Consider the following 22,380-nt stretch of genomic DNA (forward strand, 5'->3'; position numbering starts at 1 on the left):
TTAGTAGTAGCAAAGAGGAAAAGTTAATCCAAAAACAAGAAACATTTTTTCTTCGGTTTGATTGTTGATTATGGAGAAGATAGATAGGCTGCCATAAGAGCCAGTTGTCAAACCATTTCTTAAATATTTTTGTCAAAATGACAAGTTAAGAAAACGGAGAGCTAGCCTAGCTAATTATTGGAATCCAACGATGACATATTTAAATTTGATTTGGTATGTATGTACTAATCTTTACGTACATCTCGATAAACTTCTACAACGAGGCAAGAAAATCCAGTTAATTTTGGGTTAGTGGTTACTAGCAATGTAGTCAATATCGGCCGTACCGGCCGATATATCGGGGATATTTCGGATATCGGCCCAGAACGATACGATAAGAAGGATATCGGGGATACGATATTCGCCCGATAATATCGGCCGTTTCGGTCAAATATCGGCCGTATCGGTCGATACGAAATTTTCCTATATTTCCTGATATGAGACGGTATTGGTCGTTTTCTATAAAGTTTAAAGGTAATTTTGGCGAAGAAAGTCTTCCAGGTGGTAGTAGAGGTGCATGTAGCTCTCGAAGCAAGTCTACTAAAGTTACTCTTTTGTTTTTTTGATAAAATTGATGTTATCTATTATATCTTATCCGAAAATGTGTGGAGAAATGTTTAATATAAAATTATAGTCTCTAAATCTAGAACCGATATTTCAACGATAATAACCCCGATATAAAATTGTACCAGTGTATCGGTCCCGGCCGAGATGAACCGATATCCGATATTAACTACATTGGTTACTAGCAACAACGGAGAGAAGATGTGTCAACCACCACTATTAAAAAACAGATAGATTAGACAGATATAGCCGATGATGATATGATAGCTGCACCAAGCAAAAGCTAGGGTTTAGACTTTTTTTTATTTGTGACCTACCAAGTTCTTCTAATCCAACGACTAATCCAGTTGTATTACACCATTTTATCTTTTCCTTTCAAGATTCTTAAGGGCGCATATTCCTCCCCATCATCTGCCTATTTTTGAACGTGCGATTGGTGATATCAAACCTAATTGGGGATATAGCTACATGACAAAAATTGGATCCAAATATCAAATCTAGGTCATCCCTTATGTAATTATTTTTTTAATTTCTAATCTAACCCTCACTAATCATATTTAGTGGTTAATAATAATTAGTAAAATCTTAAGTATTTGGGGATAGATTAGTGTGTACTTTTATTTGAATTTGTGTGAGTGAGGTGAGAGTAGAAGGAGGAAAAAATATTTTTGAGTGGAATTTTTTTTGTGAAAATGGAAGATGATTGTGAGGAGAGAATTGCAGCTGCTGAATCTTTGGCTCAACTACAAAAACAATCATATCTTCAATCTTCGGCTAATGATAACAACTCATAATTGGAATTATATGATGAACCAACACCCTTGGATCATGATGTTCGTGAGTATCAAGTGTTTTTTAAAGAACCAACCCAAGAAAGTAAACAAGTTCAACATACAAGCATCCCCAACACACAGATACTGCTGCTAAGAGGTCGAAAATTTGATTTTTTTTCTTTTTTGAAACCGCCATTTTTCTCTGAAAAAGCTTGGTGCCGGCATACTCGTAGTATGAATACCACGCCGACACCACCAGAACCGGTACGGTATTCATACTTTTTCCATGCCGGCGAAAAATATCCCCCATTTTGAAACAATTGCCGGCGTGGTCTTCAACCAAAAAAATCCATGCCGGCACGCAGTTAACTTTTTACCTACCACCGAATATTCCATGGAATATCCAAACCGGCATGGTTCACTCCTAACTTTACCATGCCGGTACCACAAGAAAAACATCCAAGAGTTAAAGATTTTTGAACTTAAATACCGGCGTGGTATATAAATTATCGAGCACGCCGACACATAATACCGGCGCGGTTTATAAATTATAGACAAAGCCAGCACAAAATACCGGCTTGTAACCTTACATATCAGCATGCCGGTATTGCGAATTCCGGCATTAATGTTCAAAAAAATACAATGCAGGTACTGTTTAAAATTAGGTCCTCTTTTTCAAGTGCAATTCCGGAATGCCGGAACATTATTCGAGAATGCCGTCACATGTTTCCGGCTTTGGTTGTTTTGGCGGTACTGTCGTCGAGCATGCCGGAACTAGTACCCGACATAGTAATTTAATTTTATTTGGAACTAATTCAATTTTCTTTTCATTCATTCCTAAGATTGTGACATACATTGATCCAACAAATTCCAAACCGCTTGGTCCGGATACGTCCGAATACTATAAAATGCCTCAGGTATGTTACCAAACAATATTTTCACCTAGTTTTTAGAACTTTATGTGGGGATTGCTTGTAATTAACCTTATAATCTCCCATTGTTGTCCTTATGTAGGGAATAAAATCTCCATAGGAAGCAATTGCTTGGGAAAAAGAGACGGCTCTTAAGAACATGTGTGTGTTGGTGAGGAATACCCAACGTCCAGACAACCGTTTTGAGTTGGTTTGCGAGAGAAGTGGGCAATACAATAAGAAGGATAGCCATAAGAGAAAGGGTTATGTATATCCAAATAAGACTAATAGGATATACAAGACTCGTACGCGGAAGGATAATTGCCCCTTTAAGCTTATATTCTATCTAAGAGACAAAGAAAAGCAATGGGATTGTATGGTGTGGTTTGGCCGAAAGATTTTGTTGGTCACTCCCTAGTTGCGAAGCTAAAACCTCATGAATTCGAGGATGTAAAGATAATGACCAAAGCATGTATCAAACCAAGAGTGATTCTCATAGGCTTCAAGGAAAAGGATGATAAGAACGTTTCTTCCGTAAGTACAATTTATAGCGCACATGCAACCTTTAGAAGGGTGGAATGCTAAGGGAGGACCGTTATGCAAGAATTTGAGAAGATAGTTTGGGATCACAACTGCACGCGTATCATTAAAAGAAGATCGGACAACAAAACCCTTCAAATATTCATTGCGCATCCTTTGCTTTCACAATTGGCTCATACATGTTGTGGTGTTCTTATGATGGATTGCACCTACAAGACAAACAAATACAACATGTCGTTGTTCAACATCGTAGGGCAAACATCGGACAAGGTATCATTCACATTGGCTTGGTGTTTAATGGAAAACGAGAGGGATCCCAGTTATCATTGGGAATTACAACAATTGAAATTATTTTTCCCAGAAATCAATTTCCGAGGGTCATCATAACTGATCAAGATGACGCGCACTAATGAATGTTATATCCGACGTATTTCCGGATGCACAAAATTTCCTATGTACATATCATATACGTCAAAATATGATAAAACATTGTCATGCTTTATTTGAACCCTCTAAGGCGGATATTAAGAAGAGAATGGTTGCTCAACTAGAGCAAGATGTTCGCAAGAAGAAACTATCACCCGAAGAAGAAGAAGATGAAAGAGGAAAGATTAAAGAGCGAGTGGACAAAGAACACGATGAAAATCATAAAAGGTGGTTGGAATTTCTAAATGATTGGGAGAAAGTTTATTGGTCTCTTACCGAGGATATATATGAAAAGAGATTAAACATGTTTATTGCCAAATATAAAGAAGTGTATCCAAGTGCCGTCTCATATTGTCGGGATAAATTGTTGGATAGGTTCAAGGAAAAAATTGTGCGTGCATGGTCAAATCGGTATAGAAACTACGGGAATGAAGCAACTAGTATATCGGAGTCCTCTCATGGGATATTTAAAGACCTCATCCAGTCCTTCCAAGGAAACGTGGTTACGGTTACCGAGGCAATGGAGCAATACTTTAAGGCTGATATCGATAGGATCAAGTAGGCCTTTGAGAAAAGCTCAATGAAAAGTATGACATCACATTTTCGATATGGTAATTTGATCCAAGGAATAGAATTCAACGTCTCACATTGGGCAATAAAACATATGATTAAAGAAATGGAAAAAGAGATAAACTACGACAAACCGGGTGATGTGTGTATTTATCCCGACATGTCTTCATTGGGGCTTCCATGTCGTCATATGCTTGTGAAGTATGAAGAAGTTATACCTATTGAGGTTATTGATCCATTTTGGAAGCAACTATCTTTCGACCCCCCCCTCCCCCCCCCTACGGAAGCTCCCGGACAATCACCATGGGTTACAAAGGAGGCAAAGGAATTCTATGAAGCTTACTCACATGGAAACTCGGCTAGCCGACAAGTATTGTTGAGCCAACTAAGGATAATTACACGCCCATGGATAACACAAAGTGAAGAGCCAAGAAAGGGAGATCCGCCCGGTAGACCACCAACTAAAATGACTAGGAGAAAACAAAGGAAATAATTGAAAGCAATGAGTCAACGTGAATGAGAATACGAGGCAAGTAAGAAACGATACCCAACTGGATGTGATCTTTCAGAAGCAAGGTTCGCCGAAGCGCCGGTTCCAAAGAAAAGGGGTATGCCGAGGAAGGAACCACCATCAAGTCAACAAAAACGGGGAATTATGGATCCACACCACAAGCCGATGAAGTGCCGTTTCCAAAGAAAAGGGGTAGGCCTAAGAAGTTACCGCTATCAAGTGAAGAACACATGACGGATTCCGTATCAACACCACAAGCCGATGAATTTCCGGTTCCAAAGAAAAGGGGTAGGCCGACGAAGGTACCCGCATCGATGGAACAAGAACAACAAGTCGAGGAAGCGGATGCCACGCATAGAGTCGAGGTTACAAAGAAAAGGGGTAGGTCGAGGAAGGTACCAACAATGATTGGACAAGGAGAGCATTCCGAAGTCACACCCATATTTGAAGGGGCGGCTTTGCATATCAAAAATGAAAGGCCGGATAGGGAACCTACATCAAGTCAAGTATATCAAGCTGAAAATTCCGAAGTCACCCCAAAGATAAGTGATAGCAAAGATAAGCGACCAATGCCTAGTCATAAACAAAGGGATCATAAAAAGGACTACTTTTCAATAGTTTGATTGTATCCTCTAGAGACGAAGAACTAGTACTATAATCTTCTTGCTCGTAAGACTGATGCATGTGTGGATAGTAATTGGGCTCACCAGGGTATGACCCATATCCTTCCAAATGATGGCGTTCCCAACCACTATTCCCAACATGGTCATAGAAAGGATGATGTCCATATTCAAATTCAGGTCGATATTCATTGTATTGGCTTCTATCATACCAGCTCGACATTCTTAATTGCAAGGGAATTCTACACAACCACAAACAAGGCCAACTCGACTCCACCAAAACAAACCTAAAGATTTCTAGCAAACAAAAAGCATGATGGCTCCACTTAGATTGTTTTCTAGACCAGCTTCTATTCCTTCGAAAAGGAATTCGTTACAATTTGAGCACACCCCTATGGAATCAATCCGAGCTAATGTAAGTTGAATCGAGGCGAGGGAAGCTTAGTAGAGCTTTGATACCCAAGGCCTCACCGCATTAGAAGGCGGCGCAGTCACGCATTCAACTCACAGAAACCATCATGAACATTGAAGTGTGCTTAAAGAGCAACCAATATTTTTCGAACGAGTTTCCTATTAAGCTCGTTACCCTATCGGTCTCGTTCTATTCCAAATTTTAAATCTTGGGTTCGCGTTAGGTTTCGTTTTCCTAAGGCGGGCAAGGAGGGAGCGGTGATGAAATCCGAACCCTTATCTTGTATTGGCCAGGCCTTGCCCTTTACTAGGAATTTAAAAACAGTCCAAATTCGTCCTCAATCAATGAATCACCTTAAGGAATACAGTAACTCGCTTACAGGAGATTCGCGAGTGTTTCGATGGACTTACCTCCCGTACCAGACGGGGGATGAACCGTTGAAGTCGACTCGGGCCACGACTCCTATGTCATGTACGAACCCGAGGGGCCGAGACGATATAGTAATCGTCGTCCTTCCCTGCACACAGTTTATATAATTTTTTTTTAATAATACCCTTCCGTAGGGTAAAAAAAAGAATAAAGTCCAATTGTTTAAATTCCAAAGTCCAAAATAAATAAATAAAAAATTACAGTTTTCCTCACACACTCTAAAAAAAAATTAAAAATTAAAAATTAAATCCTAAAATTGTCCTTTTTTCTTCTCTTTTCGTTTTTCGCTTTAAGCTTTTTCCTCTCCAAGTCCTTAGTGCTCCACTTCGAACCTGTAATACAAAGACACAACCAAAGAGACGTAAAAAAGAACAAATGGAATAATAATAAAAAAAATAATAAATAATAAAAACAAACCTAAAAATTCTACCTAAGCACAAATCCGCGTCGGCGACGCCAAAAATTTGTTGTGTTTTCAAAGTTGTTGTAGATAGTGATAAAAGGGTTGTTTTAAGACTTGTGAAGGAAATAAAATTTTTAGATTTAATAAAAATATATATACAAAAATATTAACAATGGTGAGAGGAACTGGGACTAATGATTCGGCCAATCTTCATAAAATAGGGCTCAATGAATTATTCTCGACAATAATCGCTCAAAACATAAGTTATATGGACTCTTATTTTGCTAAAGTAGATTCTCAAAAAATTGATTGTAAATGTTAAGCATGGAACATCAAATCACCTAAGCTAAGCATGACCCATCTAATCAAATAACACCCAATTTAATCAAATCATATTTCAATTAATTTTTAATGCAACAGTATTAAAAATAATTAATTAAATTACCCATGTATGAAGCTCGGCCTCCTCCGTCGTCCCAGTGTTGGGGTTTAACTCATCATGATGAAAACACGCTCAAAATATATTTTTATAGCTCAAATGGTGTTTACAATGGAGAGAAAAGGAGAAAATGGTGTAAAACTGTAATCTGCGACGCACAAAAAGCGTCACAGAATGAACGATAAAAGACAAGTGATGCTGCTGTTTAGACTGCACTGCGACCCACGGTTGTGCGTCTTAGATACTGTTGATAAACGACTGTCCTCGCGAGTCCGTTCTTCGTGTTCTTGGTGTTCTTCATCATCATCAGCAGCAGCAACAGAGTTTCATCAACTCTTGATTTCTGCTTCTCTGGACCTCCTCTCGACCCCAAACTCTCGACCCCTTCCCAAACTGTTTTTCCTTGTATTTATAGTGAATTGGAGCCAAAAATCCGACCATTGATTGCATATATTCTCCATTTAATCCAAATATTCTTGGCTGCCAATAATAACGAAAATTTCCATTTTTAATCCCATGCACGCGTTAACTTTGATCCTGCACGCTCCCATTCGACTTATTCACGCCTCAACACTCTTCCAACGCCAGCAGAACTCCCCCATGCACACAAGAACTTCAATTTTGCTCGTGTTACAGTACACGTACTCTGTTTTGGGTGTGTGAATCATACCGAAAATTCCAGCCAAATTTGATCGATCATGTCACCCATACTATGTTCCTTAACCTATATCACATCTCTATACCAAATTTCAGCCATTAAATCGACCCATAACCCCTTCATTTTGACGATCGAAATTCTGCCAGACTGTTTAGAAATTTCCCGTCTTTTTCCAAAATTTGAATTATGAGAAGAAAAGTGTCCCCCCCTAATCCTGTACGGGTGTCCCTTTAGCAATTGGGGTGGAAATAGTAATTTTGGGGTGGGAATAGTAATTTTTCTGGGTTCCTCCGGTACATTTCTGGGACGCTTCCGGTGCATTTCTGAGGTGCCTCCGGTACATTATCCTGGGTGTAAAACACTACTTTTCGAGCTCATTTCGCCGCAAAGGCTTATTTCTCTAAAAACATCTACAAATACACAAAATAACACAATAAGTACTTAATCGAGTCTAACAATACAGAATATTGAGAACAAAATAGACACATAAATGCGTCTATCATTACGGAGGGAGGTTCTCTTGTGGAGGCACTGTTTCGGTGGCCGGGAGTACAATATAAGGATGGGTGTACCTCAAATGACCTCTGAGGAAGCTTGGTTTCGACTCGTAACCGTTTTCCCCCAATTCCCAACCAACCCTATCCAACACTAGTTGTTTTTCTTCCCTTTCATTCCAATGTACAAGTATAAGAGTTGGTTTGTAAATTACCAACGTATGCTGTTCATCTGATAGACATTGAGGAAAGTCATGAGACAATTTGGCATCAGATTTACCCGTAAGTTTTTTCTGTTTGTACCCAAATTGGCGCATCACACGGCGAGGGTTATGCATAACAAATCCTTTTGGATGAAACAATGATCCGTTGTAAAATGCTACATTGTCATGCCTTGCAAAGTGAACTCCTCTTTCGTTCTTATATGGGTCAAACACTACATCTTCGACAGCGATAGAGTCCAAAGCCACTCTCATAGAGAGTAACCGAGTTCTGTTATTGGGCTTCGGTTTATTGTCGAAAAAGTATGTCTTAGCTACAGGATGTTGTGGTTCCAAACCATACGTTGACGACTCCAAATATTTGTACTCCTTGAACAATGTTGGGAAGTGTTCATAAGCCCACACTTACGCCAATGAAAGATCGTACCAATGAAATGTATAAGAAAGGAACTAATTGGAAAGCAAAATAACTAGTTCAAATTTCCTGTAATACAGTGAAATTCCTATTAAATTGACAGGCTGTCGCCTTAGAAGATCTACGCATCTCTGCCAATAAATGTGCCAAGAAAGCAGTGCCCCATGAATACTCATGAACCTCCTCCAAGGGATCCAAGTATTGTAAGTGGTTCATATGCACCCTGTTACCATTAGAGTCAGGGAATATGGCGATGCCCGAGAGGAACAACAGATAAGCAGCGATAGTATGCTGAATTTGTTCGGCATTCAATTCCTTGCCCATCATATTCCAAACAACTCTCTGAGCTTGACGAATTTAATAGTCTTTGTCATGGTATTATTTGACACGTACATATTTTCTTTAGTCGTTGTCTCGTCCCAACCAAACAACTTTTTAGTCAGCTCATAGATCTTGGACCAATCTAGGGTCTTACAGTGATCTTCTTTCTTAACGACTTTTCCAAGGACCCCTAGAACTAATATTCTTTGGACATCTTCAGGGATAATGGTCATCTCCCCAAAAGGAAAATGCATGGTATCAGTTGAAGTAAAAAACCTCTCCAAGAAGCAATTTGCCGTCACTTGATCAGTGGCCACATAGTTTTCTACCGCGGGATATAACCAAGATGCTCTCACTGCCGTTTGAAAAGCCTCACACTCTAATTCCAAAGACCATGTATCCATTTGTTAATGGCGGCAAACACGGAAGGCTTTCTTGTGGTCCTATAAAAACACACCAAACAAACTTCAATTCACCTGATCATATATAAAAAATATAATAACAAGATGAAAACGTCTTACATAAGTTGAATAGATCCAACGAGCCCAAGAGTCCTTGTAGTCAAATAAGAGTTTCAGATTTCTCAGCTGACCCCAGTGTTTGCCATCATTGCGTTCTGGAATCATGTCATATATTTTTGGGAGGTGCTTTGGTGGGTCATTTTCCTTTTTCTCACCGGCTTCAACCTCAGGTTGTCCTAAGCCATGTGAGGATGAGCCACCTGCTGGATTAGGAGGTACAAATTTCTCAGCATCATCATCGTTGCTTGTGTCTCCATTCAGGGGAATCTCCCGAATCATGACCTTACCACGTTTCGGATCATCTCGACTACGTCATTGCCGAGAAGATTTAGGTTTTCCTTCATCAACAACTTTTCCCTTTCCTTTCTTCGTTTTTGCAGCTTTGGACCTACGTACAAAATGAGATTTAACAAAATAAGGAAATCAAAACCGGCATGGCCGGGGAACATAACGATACTTCCGACATAATTTCTGGAATTGTAATTTAAAAGGAGTCTATGACGGTTTTACGATAACGACATTGTATGTAAATAAAATGCTTGCCGGTTGTATAGGAATTGTCAACAGAGATTGAACAAAATAAGGTGATCAAAACCGGCATGGGTAGTGAACATTACGATACTGCCGGCAGAGGTGCCAAATTTGAAATTTATAGGATTTCTATGTCGGTATTCTAATAACTTGCATGCAATAAAAGGGGGATACAGGACATATAAACCGCCATTGTATTCAAATTTAATTGTACGCCGAAACTAATTTTCAATTTACTAAATTCAATTTTAAATTCACTAAATTGCAAATTTCCTTTTACCTAGTACAAACAATAATCATGCAAGTTTCAATTTATATTTTTTATATTATTAAATAAACCCTAAGAATGCTTCAATAAACATAGACATCACTTACCTAATCATCTCTGTTATTTCCTCATCATCATCTTGTTTAATAGATGCTTCTGATTTCGATTTACGACCAGGATTAGGTTTTGGTTTTTCAGGAGGTTTGCGAGGATCCATCCTACTTTGGGTTTGAAAAATTGAATGAATTTGGTTCAGAGGATGAAACCTAATAATGGAGTTTAGTGGTTTTGGAAGTTCTTTTGGAATTGCGAAGTGAAAGCAAAGAAATAGAAAGATGGAACCGTTTCCATTCTATAACCGTCAATTTTATATAATAATGAAGTTTGTGACAGTCACATAAATGGAATGAAGGAGTTTGTAACGGTTACAATGGGGGATAATTGGTGCGACAGTTACAATGGATAAGAATAAGGAGTTAGAATTAGTTGTCGAACTTTCATAAGTGGAATTAAGGGGTTTGTAACTGCCACATAAATTGAGTTTGTAACAGCCCTAATTCCGGCATGGAAATGTGGTACAATTCTATGCCAGCATTCTGAAAATAAGTTTAAATTGTGTATACAATACCGGCACTTGTAACGGTATAATATTTGGTTCTTTTTCAATGCCGGCACTGGAAATAAACTTAAGGGAAAAAACAACATTAACCACATAATCTTAAGGAAATAAATAACATTAACCCAAACAGGCCCTCATACTAATCTCAAGGAAATAAAATTAACCAAACGTTACACATGAAATGAAAGATCTTAAGCTAATTGCAACTAACATCATTTCTTGGGACGAGATTCAAGAAACAAAGCAGCTTCGAAATGCCTAAAAGGCTCTTTTATCCACTTGGTATACGCGTCTTGAGCTTGATACCTATTCCCTCTGAATCTTGCGAGAAAATCATTGTATTTGTGACATAATTTTATGAGGGCAATTGTGTGATTCGCTACAAACACATCCCCGTAATCCACTTTGCGTTTCTTGCACTTACCGTCCACAAACTTCGGCTTATAAGGACCATCCTCAACAATACCCCAAAAAAGGTTTGAAGGGCGGTGATCTTCCGGGAGATCCGATGCTATGTAGTAATTTTTAATCCATTGGGTTTCTTCCTCAACATCCGCTTTTATCTTCGCTTGTTTTACACGTTCGTATATCTCTTTAGTTTCTTTGCGATATTTTGCTTCTATTGCTACCTCTTCTTCTACTCTTTTCCTTCTAAGTATCTCTACTTCCATTGCGAAAAGTGACTTGGTGGTTTGCTCCTTCCTTCTAAGTTTTTCTAGTATCATGGGAATTGAGTTGGTGGTGGTTGATGATTCCCTATCAGAGTGGATAATTTGTTCTTCTTAAGTTTTGTTTTTTTTCCATGGCAATGATGAAATCGGTAGTTGGTGATTTATTTTCCATCAGAGAAATGTGTTGGAGCTCACTTATGTTTTTTTTTTTGAGGTATCAAGTGCAATGGGTGTATCCAATTTAAATAGATGAGGACACAACGACTCTTTTCCACTTTATCATTCCGGCATTGTCAATAAATTAGATCCCACGCCGGAAATGGTCTTTACTGGTTTATGGTTTAAAAAAATAGCCGTTATGCATTGAATGTTCAATTCTGGAAGTGAACGAAAGATGTTCGACCATGCCGGTAGTGTATACCTTCACGGTAATGTATATAACTTCAAAGCCGGAACATGGTTTATTGCACACAGAATTTTGACACTAAATTCCGACATAAGATAATATATAGTTTCTATGCCGGAAATTTAACGGTATTGAATTCTGTTAACAAAGTAATCCGGAACTATAGTTTATTTCAAATGTAATCCTTGTCGCAGGAAGCACGAATGCACTTAGCACGTGCATCAAGCCATTAAACCACTTGGTGACCCAAGTGGACGAGTTTAGTCTCATGAGGGTTTACATAGAGATGTACCCACAAAACCTTACCAAAAACTACCCTAAAAACCTAATCAAATACCACTAAACCTATCAGTCTTCTTAGGAAGAACTCGTCTCCGATTCACCCAGCTGGTGGTACTCCGTGACTTTGCTTACAATGTGGTTCACGTTGGCATCAAACATGAATGCTTCTCCCTTTTCCTGTAAGTAACGCTTTTTCACGGCCTCATGCTACAAAAACAATACAAAACTTAGTTTGTTACATAAAATTTGAAAAAGAGTGGATTGTGTCGAATTAATCATAAAGATACTTACAAGTTATTGAGGGGACAATCTATTGCGAGTAGCGTGCTCGATTCGGTGCTTCATTTTTAGATAATCAACCACCGCATTTAGGATGATGTCGTGTCGTTGCTCGATTTGTTGAGCAGTTCTTCCTTTCGGGTTACCGTAATCGTGAATAAATTTGTTAAAAATCTTCAACCACATGGGATCCCGCGTGCTGTTATCTATAGTTGAAGGAAGAGTTTCGGCGTACCATGCTTGGGTGATTTCTAAATCTTCCTCGGAGTCGAACGATGCCATTTGTTGTATGTGGGATTAGGTAATATACTAAGCTATTTATAGACGATTATTCTAGGATTTAGGGTTTCTAAGTTAAGAGGATCAAGCAGATATATAAGAACACACGAGTTTTGGGCTTTTGGGTCCAAGTATTAGCTCTCCTTATATAGACAAAAACCTCAACGACTAGTTTTTTTGAAATCACCCAAACTCCGGCATTGAAGTAAATGTGACATAGGATGCCGGCACCAAGTTCCGGTTTAGATGTTCATGCCAATACAAGTGAATTTCTTCACAGAGAAATATGCAACTATTACCGGCATTGTTGAACAACATGGTTCAGCACCGGTATGTTATACCGGCATTAAATATATTATTGCGAGCATGCCGGTATTTGTGAATTTCAAAAAAAAAGGCTAGTTTTTTGAAAAATAAGACCGTTCGAGATTCATTTCTATACAATATCCCCCCATTCCTTTGGAAAAATCTACCCAAAGAACCCACCAAATAACAAAAATCCTTCTCTCAAGAAAGCAAACACCAAAAAATAGATCAATCAAGCACGGTTAAATCTTCACAAGCGATGGGAGATTCATCATCAAGCTCTATTTTCAAAGTAAATAGATTGAACATTACTAACAATATATGGACAGTTAAAATATTCACTACTATGACGCATAACTAATATAATCTTCTCTTACAGAATCATCATTGCAGGTGTCAAATTTGCAAGTCACCTTCTCATCTAGCCATGGACTGTCCTTTTATTTATTCAAAGTGTAGAAGTTGTGATGGGATACGCCGGTTTTGGACTGCAAAAACTGATGATGCTGAAAATGGAAGAATGTTTCTAAGGTGTTTGAATTACCCAAAGTGTGATGAGTTTCAATGGTTTGACAAAGCTGTTGAACTAGCAGAATCAAGAGAAAACCACAAGGGCCAATGCAAACCTATTGATGGGTGTGATGGGTGCTATATGAAGGGAAAGGAATATGTCGAAAGAGAAGATGAACCAATGATGATGGTCCTTGACACCGAGATTCCAGACGATATCTTCGAAGATATTCGCGAAAGGCTCAAAGGTTCCGCAATTTTTGAAAAGGGATGGCTTACTAAATAGGATATCATCTTAAACCAAAAGTGCTCCATTACCATGTTTTAGTATGTTTAATTTAAACTTTGAAATCTAATGTAATATATTATCTAGGAATGAAATAAATAGAGCATTCGAAACCCATTTATAAACGATACCGGCGTAGTATATTTATCAAAATCCAATACCGGAATTATGCAAAACTATGCAAGAGTAAGAAAATCAGAATTCCGGCGTCGATTCAGTAATTTATTTAATACCGGAACTACCCATAATCTACACAGAAACTTGGTCATTTTCATCTATCGCGCCCGGCATGGTTTTGGAGTAAATTGTTCCGTGCCGGTACAAATGGCGGCATAGACTTTAAATTTCTTTTAATGCCGGAACAATACCGGTGTTTTGGAACTTAAACATTTGAATGCCGACGCTTCTCGTGTAAAGAAAAATTACAGAGACCACATTTTACTAGAAATCTAAACATGTTCAACATAAACCAAACAACTGAATCGTGCTTAAATGTTCTTCATCAAAGTATCATAAACCAAAAGTAAACCAAACAAATAAAGAGTGCAACCAAAAACACAACTATAGAGTTCAACAAAGTTAGAAATTGTTCAAAACATAACAACCACCATCCAAATAACGAAACACAACTATAGAGTTCATCACTTGGTCTTTTGCTTCTTGGAAACGGGCACCTTCCTTGTTTCCCCAAACAAAGTTCTTTCACTTGGGTCTTCAATTTTATCAATTTTCCACGACTTCCTTTATTTCTTCAAGGGATAGCACCTCTCCTTCCTCGTACTTGCAACCCAACATCTTCTTCAACTTGCCAAGCCGACGCCGCTAGTTTCATACATACAACAGATAATTCGTATATATATGCTAATATAGAATTATGTGTACATTAAATGAGTAAGAAATTAACAATACTTACTAGCAATCCAACAGTCTTATTAAGTTGGGTCATCGTAGGTGGTGCCTCTATAGGGGTTGGAACGGGAGGGTTTTTCTGGGGTGGAACTTCGACGTCTTCCGGGCGCACGACAAAAGGATGTGACCATTCCAAGTAATTACCAATGTAGGCGGGATCGACTTCATCACTGTTGATTGCAAGCTCCCAATTACTAGTATCTACCAAACGACGCGGTTCTTTATCCCTCAAATGTATTGGTTCTGGAATTGGATCATACTTTACCCTCAACCTTGTGGAACTTGTCATGGACACAGAAAGGTCAAGCTGATACCTTTCAGTAGAGGCTGTCATGAAGGAGTGTAATTGCTTGTATCGAAGTTGACTCATCACACTTCGAGGATCAGCTTTAACGTATCCCTTTGGGTGGAACAAAGGCCCATATTAAAATGCAACATTATGAAACCTCAAATATTTTTGGTTTTCTCTAGCCTCCTTGTAAGGGTCGAACACAACATCTTTGGTAGTCATCGCGTCCAGAGCAAATCTCATTTCTGTCAGTCGATGATTTTTACCGGGCTTCGGATGGCTGTTGAACTCGTATCTCTTGGATATAGGCTCCTCGGGGTCATCAACGGGAATAAACTTCAAGAAGGGGTTGTCCTTGAACAATGTTGGGAAATGTTCATAAGCCCACACCTATACATATGTGAAATGATACATATAAAAATCAGTAAATTTTGTTTCTAAATTCATGATAAGGGTACATGTGAACAATATAAATAAGAACATAAGTTTAAAAACAAAAATACCTGGAGTAGAGTGAAATTCCCAACAAATTGGTTTGCAACCGCCTTAAAGGCCCTTCTCATCTCCGTCATCAAATGTGCCATTTCCACGGTGCCCCATGAATAGGTAAAGACCTCTTCTAACGGATCCAAGTACTGAAGGTAGTTTTCACTAACCCTGTTGCTACTAGTGTCAGGGAATACCCTAGTGCCCAAGATGAATAACAGGTACGCAACGGCTGTATAACGAATCTGTGCGGGGTCCCATCCATCCTTCAAAATTATTTCCTTTGTATTTTCAAACTTCTCCTTAAGCAGGGCTAGTTTGATGGTCTTTGTCCTACTAACCTTAGATACATAGAAGCTTTCCACAGAAGTTTTGTAGTCCCAACCAAACAACTTGTTAGTAAGCTCGTACAACTTCGTCTCGTTCTGCAATTGATTTGACGGTAACACTCAAGCCAAGAATGTTCTTAGTATCATCAGGGATCAAGGTCGTCTCTCCAAACGGGAAGTGCATGGTATCATTTTCACCATGATACCTTTCGACGAAGCAATTGAATGTCACCATATCTAGCTTCACATAATTTTCAACTAAAGGATATAGACCAAAATCCTTTACTATTTCTTGGACCTCTTCATGCTCCTTAGATAAATCCCAATGAGCCGCTTTTTGGTTTCGGCAAACGCGCACAGCCTTCTTATGATCCTACAATTAGGAGATAATACGATTAAGAGATTTTGCATAAATACAAAACAATACATATGCACGAGATATAAATTCTTACATAGGTATGATATATAGTACGAGCCCACGAGTCCTTGTCGCTAAATATATACCCCGGATCATGAGAAGCTGCGCCGCAAATTCTACCACCATCAAGGTCAGGTATCATGTCATCAACACGAGGAAGGTGCGAACATTTAACTTTTACTTTGCATTTGCCTTTGCCTTTACCCTTGCCTTGTGTGGGTTGTTGACTTGGACCACCTTGTTCTACTACTCCTTGGATTTGATTTGCTAATTGAGTTGGATCAATCTCATTATCTTCCTCCTCACTTTCCTCTTCATCTTGCTCATCTTGCTCATCTTCCTCCTCAACAACACCGGTAGATTCACGAATTACGATTTTACTACGATCACGGCCACTCTCCCAAATTTCCCCTCTTGTATCAGCACCCAAACACTTTTTGTTTTTCCCTGGAGGAGGTAGAAACTGAGGAGTATCAAGACCATCCTTCCTTCTTTTCTTAGTGACAACATCTTTAGCTTTTCCTTTGTTAGCCTCCTTTACTTTAGCTTCCTTTGATTTAGATCTATTTCAAAAGAAGCACAAAATAAATACAAGACAACTAACTTTCATTTCTAATACCGGCATAGAATCATCACTACCGGCATACTGAAAAAAAGTATCGAACATGTCGGGATCTAATACCGGCATTGACAAGTAGTTGTCGAGGATGCCGGCATACTTTAGGAAGTTCCGGCAGATAAGGAAAATAAAAACTCATGCCGGGAACTAATACCGACATTGACAAAAAATTGTCGAGGGTGCCGATACTCTTTCGGAAGTTCCTGGATACCAAAAGTCCAGTACCGGCATGGAATCTAACCTAAAACATATGCCGGTACCAATAACAAAATCCTAGGGTTTTCAGTTTATTAGAAGCTCACTACCGGCATATTCGTAAAAGTTCAAATCAATGCCGGTACTGGGTTCCGAAGTGGTCTTCAACCTAAATAGAATGCTGAAACTATGTTCCGGGGTGGTCTTCAACCTAAATTAAATGCCGGGAGACACTACCGGTGTGGTCTTCATCCTATACCAAATGCCGATACTTATTTCCGGTGTGGTATTCATACTAAATTGAATGCTGGAAATACTGAAACTCAACTGTTTCAGTTAGGGTTTCGCGATTTTGACCTAAACTCATAGCTACAAATCGATTGAAACAAAAATTAAACAATTTTAAATGACTTACCTTCTCACAGAAGCCATATTTCTGAGTAGTTGATCGTCCGATAACTCTTGTTCTTCGTGTTCTTTCTCTTAAGCAATCAAAGCAGCCTTTTCTCTAATTTCTGTTGAGAAATCGATTTTGATTTCGATTGGGCATCTGATTTATTTCGTGGAGGCATTCTTATGGGTTGGTTTTAATCGACGAAGAAATTTTTGATTTAATGATTAATCGTAGAGTATATGAAGAACGATGAAGAAGAGGAGACGAAGATGAAAGATTTTTTTTTTTTTTTCAAAACCTAACCCTAACACACGACGATGCCGATACTCAAACGGGAGATGAATGATTTTGTGTTTGGTTTTGATTTTAAGTTTTTTATTTTGTGGGAAGGGTATAACATTATTTTCATAATGTTTTTTTAATTGATGAAAGGGTGTTTTAGTATTTTTGCCCCAAAAAACACCCCTTAGCAGACACCTTTGGTTGGGGGAAGTAATTCATATCCCCCAATTAGTTTTGATATCCCCCCAATCACGCGTTCCAATTTTTGCTTTTATATTTTTTAATCTCTGTTTTCTCTTTTAAAAGCAATGATTTATTAACTCACACTAGTAGAAGGTATATAAGGGGAAAATTTTTCCAAAAAAATACAAGGAAGAAGCGGATTAACCCATATATAATATATAGTGAAAACCTTCCGCCTAACTTAGCCAAATTATCACCGTCCTAAGGTGGGAAGTGACTTAGAACATCCACTAAGGAGAAATTATCCGAGAAAACAAAATTTTCTCCTTATGGAAGTCTTTAGCCCATTCGATAGATATTAACAGTGTTTTGTCTTCAGCTTCTATCACTGATTTTGCTGAAGTAATCCACCATCTTGCAGCTGCAAGATTTTTATTTGGTCCATAGCAGACAACTTCACAACCTGCTAGAAAATAATGTTTCCCGAGAGAAGCATCAACAAACATTAATACACTGCCTCTTTGAGCATCCAAAATAAAATGCTTGATAGTACGAGTAGAAGAAGAGAAGGCAATCTATTTTAGTCTAGTATATAAATGTTCAGTCCGATTTTTTTTTTGTAAGTTAAAATGCATTCAAAACATACTAACTTAGGGAGTTACTAACCCTTACAACAGTAATAGTCGAGCCATCTAATGTTGGGCTATTAACTTCAACCCGAACATTAGATTTATCTACTTCTAAGGCTTGCAAAATACAAGATGGAGGTTCATTCCTCCAATTAACAAGAGATTGAAAATATTTAGCTTCCTTAGCAAAGAAGTTTTGACAAAGATTAAATTCTCTTTTAACTTCCTCCATGATCGACTGGGTCTGCCAAGTAATTTGTGATGATTTTCCATTCAAGTAGTCAAAAAGGTTCTTACAGTCTCCTTCCACACTGAAATTCGACAATCCTTCCTCTGTTACCCATTCAGCTGCCTGCAAAATCCCTTGAGCTTCTGCTTCTTATGGAGGTGAAGCTGTGATGGGTCCTGCTCTGCCCTGTTCGAAGTTCCCTGCATAATTTCTGAAGATTAAAGAAAAACCTGCTGGTGCATTCATAGAAATCCAGGCGACATCTAAGTTGAGTTTCTTTTGTGACAATCTAGGAATTGTCCATCTAGGTTTTTCCACTATACTAGTTGAGACTTGTTTGGTTAAAAAATTGTCCTTATACCAGAAATTTAAATATCTTTGTACTTCCAAAGCTAGTTAATTATGTGTTTCATATTGGGTATAATTGGATCTTCCTTTCCAATCCAGTCTTTACAGATGTTCAGTCCGATATGGGTTGTCCATGTGAGTTTTAATTTTGTGAATAAAAAAAATAAAACATTGCTCCATATTTTTTATACTAGATTTACATCGAGCCCTCCAAATATTTAACAACTAACCAATGTTGAATCAAATTTCTTAAAGTTTGAAAGGTAAGCACTTCAGATAAACTTGTGGGCATAAGATAAACCATATTTCTTTAGCAAATGAGCATTGAATAAACCAGGTGATCAAAAGATTCAGAATTCATACCACACAACCGGAAAATGTCATCTGCAATAACTCCAAATTTAATCATATACTCTCTCAACGGAAAAATATTATGAATGCATTTCCACATAAATAATCAAAATTTGGAAGAGTATCCATATGCCACAAATGAAGACATTACGTTTGTTCTTGTGGAATACATTTCCACTGATTTCCTAAAAGGGTTTTATAAACAGATTTAGTTAAAAAGTGACCTCACGGATCACCTAATAAAGTCTTCACCAGAAGTGGGAAGAGGAACTTTATCAATGTGATCTTGAAAGGATAATTCAGCAAGAGCCAAGATCCCACTCATTAGTGAAGTGAGTAATAAGCTGCGAGACCTGAGTAAATCTTGCAAATGATAATAAGTTGGTCTAATAAGAAGAGGCGAATCTATATCAATCCAGTTATCATGCCAAATGCTAGTATTCTCATATGTGATACTTTTTAACTATGTATAAGCCCATAGTCAGGCCCCTCGAAATCCATGTGGATTGTTTTTTTTTAAGCATAGTGAATATGTTGTTTCGAAAATATTTAGATTTAAGGACTTTCAACCATAAAGCATATGGCCGATTAGTTAATTTCTAAGTCATCTTAGTACAACTAGATTAAACTTAGACATGTTTTTAAACCCATACCTCCATGTCGCTCAAACCAACATAAGCTTTTCTAAGCTTTTGGATTCTGATAATTTTTTTAGGGGTGGTGACCCTACCAATACATGCATTTTAAGTTGTTCAGTTGTTTAATGGTTGCACCAAGTAAATCGAAATAGGTCGTCTGATTCATAGCAATATAATTCAATACAGATTGAATATGTATAACCCGACTAGCTGGCTTGAGAAATCAGTATTTCTTCCAGACACCTAGTTTGCTTTGCATTTGTTGAATCAAAGGCTGAAAATTTTGAACCTTAGATCTTATTCGAAAAAGGAGTCACCTCTAGATATTTATCATTGATTTTCATTGGCTTCATTTGCAACATGTTTGTCAATTCAATTTTCCCACTTCAAGAGATTTTCTTATCAAAAGTAACAAAACACTTAATCGGATTTATAGCTTGTTCATAAGCTCGACTAAAACACATAAGAATATTCCAAGCATACATGATTTCAGAAGTTTTTGCTTTCAAAAATAAAAGCACATCATCAGCAAAAAAAGAATATGCGATTGAAAGGCCAGAGCGAGCAGGTTTCACCCTATGAATGAGTTTCTTACATTCTGTGTAAGTAAACAAGATAAAATATCCATACATATGATAAATAAATAAGGATACAAACTATTAGCTTGTCTAAGGCCTCTAGTAAGCTTGAAAGATCCATGCAATAACAAAGAGATAGTATGAGTGATAATACATTGTATTATACAATTCATTTTCAAAGCCTAATTGTTGAAGAACGTCTCTAACAAAAGACCATTCTAATCTATTAAACGCCTTTGTGATATCAATATTTATAACAAATGCACCATATATATGTTTTCTTTTTTTCATTATATCAAGTAATTCATGTGAATAATAATGTTATCCTGGATATTTTTACCTGGTAAAAAGGCTGCCTGATACGGGAGATAATTTTGGAGATTATTGGTTTCATGCGATTTACTAAAAGATTCAAGATAATATTGCAAGTTGAATTACAAAAAGCTAATGGACCCGAAATCAGTTGGGTAGCAGTGCACTCACTCTTATGGATTGGATTATGAGGTGAGTTTTGTATTGTTTGTCACAGATGACTAAGACAGAACCATCATAAATTTTATGCTCTTTCTTGGTTTGATTTATTTTTTCTTGCTCTTGACTTCAAATATCATGTATTGTTTGTCACAGGTGAGTCTTGTATTGTTTGTCATAGGTGACTAAGACGGAACCATCATCATTCTTAAGCTCTTGCTTTGTTTGATTTATTTATTTTTGCTCTTGACTTTAGATATCATGATATCTTTCTTAATTCCGTTGACAAGGCTCTTGTAATCATTGTTGCTAATAATTATCATGTCTGTGTCATTCTTATGACAGATTTATGATCTTAATTTCTTGTATGGTAGACTCGGGGATCCATTTATGATCGTCCTTAGCAACATTTGATTTCTTCTTCATACCATTAAGACGATTGTCCTTCTGGATAACTTGTGAATCATCCCTTTTCCAAGTTGAAACATCATATCTTGTCTTTGCATTTACAAATTTATCTCTGTTTAAATTATTCGGTATTTTATGGGAGAATTTTGGTGAGATTCAATACAAAAATCTTGAACTTTCGTTGTAATAATTCTTTTGCCTAAACTTCGGACAATGACGACCTGAGTTATTAAGGGGAATATCAATATTCAAATCAAATTTTTTCAATTCTTCTGTCACCCAAGCTACAACATTGTGAGTCTTGTTAAACTTCATGTCACTTTCTTTAATCTTACAACTCCTTCATAAGCGACCTTTGTTTCCATAATAATGGTATTGGTTAGTAATATAGGAATATGATGTTCAATGTGGAATCACTTTTTTTTTTTTTGGAGATCGAAGGTTTTTGTTCTTTCCAATATTTGAAGATATTGTACCTTTGATATGATAACCGTTCTTGAGGTGTCCGGTTGACATAGTTAGCATTGACAAACTTTACCTCTTTACAAGAACTAACATCATCTATTCCTTTATAACCCAATCCTCGTGTATCCCGAAATTCGTACTTGCTCATTATATAGATTTTTGTTTGAGCTATCATTGAACTTATTCTAGTCCTTTCCTTTTTCCAATCTTTTGATTTTTTCAAGAGCAGCATCATGATCATTCCTACCAGTTCTGCTCGAGAAAGACTGACACTTATTTAATCTTCAAGATTTAGTATTCGTTGAAGATTATTTTTCCTCAATTTTTTGAGATCGTGACCAATCTTCTCACATCTAGCAGTGTTTAAACATAATATTTCATTCTTTCTCTTGATCGTTTTACGAAATATGGCTTCCCTCTCAAGTACTTCTTTAATTGTAGATTCACTTGGTCAG

The sequence above is a fragment of the Papaver somniferum genome, chromosome 5 (genome assembly GCF_003573695.1).
Source record: "Papaver somniferum cultivar HN1 chromosome 5, ASM357369v1, whole genome shotgun sequence".
In the NCBI taxonomy this organism is placed as follows: Eukaryota; Viridiplantae; Streptophyta; class Magnoliopsida; order Ranunculales; family Papaveraceae; genus Papaver; species Papaver somniferum.